Source organism: Panthera tigris, chromosome A3, assembly GCF_018350195.1.
Source record: "Panthera tigris isolate Pti1 chromosome A3, P.tigris_Pti1_mat1.1, whole genome shotgun sequence".
Classification (NCBI taxonomy): Eukaryota; Metazoa; Chordata; class Mammalia; order Carnivora; family Felidae; genus Panthera; species Panthera tigris.
Genome location: NC_056662.1, coordinates 68,063,857 through 68,068,308, shown reverse-complemented (window position 1 = coordinate 68,068,308; position 4,452 = coordinate 68,063,857).

Genomic DNA, 4,452 nt, shown 5'->3' with positions numbered 1-4,452 from the left:
CAAATAGGCTTGGTCTCACATTTCATTTAGAACTTATTTTTCCTATATAGTGCCACATATTTCTATCTGTATTTTGAAATCTCTCTAATCCACCATCTCCTTCCCACAGTTTCCTTCCTTTCTTGTTTTTACTTCCACAGAGTTTCAACAAAACATATTAATCATTTTAAGGTTGTTCAGTATTGTGCTTGGCACCACTCTCTGGAAGTTTCCTCCTTCCTCTCCTACCCCTAGGCATACACTAGTGTGTCTTTTCTTTCTAGATCAGGACTCAGCCAACTATGACCTGTAGACCAAATTTGGCCCATCTCTTTTTATACATAAAGTGTTATTAGGACACAACTATGCTCATTTGTTTATGTTTTGTGTATAGCTGTTTTCATGCAGTGCCAAGTGCTTGCACATAGATGGCCCTTAGACAAAGACTGTGGACCTCTTTTCTAGAAAAAGACTCTTTTAGTGTTTATTTCTTCTCTTACCTGTTCTTTTAAGTTAAACAAAGATCCTAGGGTTAGGAAATTCAACCAGAAATAATACCAATCTAGAGATACCAATTGATCTCATTTAACTTTATAGATGGGTGGCCTCCATTCTAAGATTAAAAAATCTTTACTATTTTGCAATATAACATATTGTTTCTACCTTTTCCACATCATAAAATTAAAAGTTGCTTATTTATTTATTTATTTATTTATTTAACCCAGCTCAAGTACTTTTACTTCCATGAGGCTTTTCTGATTGCTTCTAATTGTTTAGACAATTTCCTCACTTCTGAGACACCACCTTTCCCCTTCCCCCACCCCGCCCCCGCCACACCATCTCACTAGCTCGCTTGTCTCTGCTTACTTTCTCCTGCTCTCTTCTTCCTTTAACCTTCTTCCCTCTTGTGACTTATAGTTTAGCAATATGTTTTTATTGCTTGAGAATGCCTTGTAGGTTTCCTTTTACTCTAAGCAGCATTTTTTCAACGAAGCACACATAGTGCATCACCTAAGATGGATTCTGGAAAATAAAAATGTCTCCATCTCCTTCCATGAATGAATACCCTATTCTAGTCTTTCCTAGTCTCTATGAGAATTTCCATTTTTATCATTGGCTCTGAAATAGCATCTCTAATAGGTGCAAGATACAATCTTGAAGAGACAGTATTGAATAGGGAAGGACACTGTATTTTATGTGCAACAGTTCACAAAATTTAAAAATCGTAAGCATTCAATTAACATTTGTATTCTCAGACTTTCTAGGAAAATCAGAAATTCTGGTATACCAGGGATTTTCACATGGCTTCAATCATCTAGAGTTCTCTAGCACTGTACCCTTTAAAGAGTCATGTGCTTTCTTATTTCCAGTTCACCCAAGTTCCTGACATTGCTGTTACCCTCCGATGGGCTAGCTTCATCATTTGTGTTCCCTATTCATTCCCCTTAGGCATTTAATTTGTGATTCCCTCTCTAAAACAAATAACAAAGGGGCATGAACATTTGACTAGAAAGCTATATTCCAGAGGTGGTTAATATCAATTGCTTCATATAACTGGAAATAGAGGTAGTATAATGGGAGGAAATCGCAGATTCATGGAATAATATCCCAGAAATCGTAGAGAAATACAAAAACCAACTGCGGAGCTTTGAAAATCTGAGTACATAACCAAGACCAAACTAAGCTCTAGGTGTGATAATAGCACTTAGGAATATATGGTAAAGTGGGTGTTATGGGATGAACTGTGTTCTCTCAAAATTCATGTACTGAAGCCTTAACCATCAGTACCTCAGCATGTGACTATATTCAGAGATAGGCCCTGTAAGAGATTATTAAGTTAAAATAAGGCCATTAGAATGGCCTTAATCAATCTGACTAGTGCCTTATATAAAAAGGAAATTTGTACACACAAAGAAACACCAGGGGCATGTGTGTACAAAGGGATGACCATTTGAGGGGGCAGCAAGAGGGAAGCCATGGAAAGAAGCCTCAGAAGAAACCAAACAAGATGACATCTTGATTTTGAATTTCCAGCATCCAGAAATGTGAGAAAATAAATTTCTGTTGTTTAAGCCACCCAGTCTGTGTATTTTGCTAGGGCAACACTAGCAAACTGATACAATGGAGCCCCTACAATAGTCTCCTCCTTAGTCTTTTATGAGATTTTTCTCTCATTATCTTCTAACTCTGAAAACTACCATCTTCACTTGTCATCTCCCAATCTCATACAAGCCAGTCTCACAGACAGTGATACATTCCCACCTCCTTATTCTTCACCATACCAACCTATCTGCATCTTTTTGCAAGGTGATGATTGCCAAGATGCCACAATTTACCTAATATGATCCATCTATGGGAGACAGTAGAGACTGATATATTGAAATATAACAATTGTTATATTGAACAATTGTTATATTGAAATTGTTATATTGAAATATAACAAGCTATATTTATTCTTCCTCATTCAGTCTAGAAATACAGAGCAAAACAGTCCACCACTTCATTGCTACTTCTGAGTTACTTTTTCTGTTGATGTTCCCAACATATCATATATCCCTACCTTTGGAAAATCCTGTGGTCCAGAACACTCTGATTGCAGATGAGTCCTTTCTTGGTAATCATAAAAGTCTCTATTTATTCTTGACTCAATAAAACTGGCCTGGAACTTTTCTCTCAAGATTCACCCTTTCTTCTACCAATACACAAAAGTGACTATGGCTTGTTGAAAAAAGGGTTCCTTAAAGCAGGCATAAGGGATTTTGCTGAATTTTCACGGTATAAAAACTGCACACTGGGGACAAATAGTCAACTTGGCCTTTCAACTTAATGAAATCAGAGCACAATCAGATACTTTTTTTTTTGCACTTTTGCAGAAAACATAACATACTTCTTTGCATTGTTGGGCGATAACCCATAAAGAGTGAAAACTCCCTGGAAACAGTGATTAGTTCTTTCCTTTATGTGTATCCCTATGTTTCTGGAACTTGACATTTCACCAGACAACCATCTGTGGAAGTCATGGCTGTGCTCTAGTTAAAAGGAATTCCTCATATAACCTTTGCAGTGATTTAACATCATCCAACATGATAGTTAACTAAAGACAGTTCCTTGAAAGGAGATGTCTCTTTACCACTTCCTGTGACTCAATGTACTCATATACAAAAATAAGAAGTTGGGAAGATGATCTGTGATAAACCTTCTTGTACAAAAGTTTATTCTTGTACGGATAAGTTATCACTTAATTGCATTGTCATTCCCATGCTAAGAAATGGACAATATTCAAAAATAAGTTACAGTTCTAATAAAATGATGTTTATGCATTTCAAAAAAAAAAAAAAAAAGGAGATGTCTAATGGGGTTTGGAGTTTATAGACAGAAGCTTCTTTTAGAAGAGGACATATCCAACTAGGTGCCAGAAGGGAGCAATCTGACTGGTTAACTGGATATCTCAGATAGGTAGAGACACACGCTGGTTTCCTAGGCATTGGTCTATTTGAGAATATCCTCAGATTTAATTGCTCTTTTGCGTGACCAGAGTCAATACTATCATCTGCAGTTTTCTTATTTGAAATAAATATAATCTATAAACATATAAGTTTTAGATAACTTACAAAAAGGGATATTGTTCACTCTTTTTCAAATAAATATTTGTTTCTGAAAGCTTACAATAGGTCTCCTTTCAGAAATAAGCTCATCTATTACAATTTCCAAAGTGTATCCATGAGATTACAAGTTTTTCCAAAACCACAAACATGACTTTAAACAAACCCTAAGTGCATAAAATATAATGACACTTGGAAATATGTATATATTTTGCATATGTTAACATACACACACAGGTACAAACTCCAAACAAGTGTGCACATATACATACACTTACACATATGCATAAACTCATGCCAACCACTTCCTGTTAGGTTTTAATTCAAGTGCCAATTCCAAAGATTAATGATTTCTATGGACGGAGCTAGAGAGTATTATACTAAGCAAAATAAACCAGTTAGAGAAAGATAAATATCAAACATTTTCACTGATAGGTGGGATTTAAGAAACAAACAAGCAAGGGGGAGGTGGAAAAGAGGGAGGGGCATACCAAGAAACAGATTCTTAACCACAGAGAACAAACTGATGGTTACCAGAGGGAGGTGGGCAGGGGGATGGGTTAAATAGTTGATGGGGACTAAGGAGGACACTTGTGATGAGCACTGGGTGTTTTATGGAGGTGTTGAATCATTAAGTTGAACACCTGAAACTAATACTACACTGTATGGTAACTAACTGTAATTTAGATAAAAACTTTTAAAAAAGATTAATGATCTCCATGAGTAGGTGCTGAAACAAGTAGATAAAAAGGCCAGTGGCATTTTGACAGCTGACAGTATGACAGTATGACCAGGATGTGTTGCCCAGGTTTCATTAGAATAAATCACTTTCATGCTGCTTTTCACCTTTGATTCCATTTCTCCACTGGAG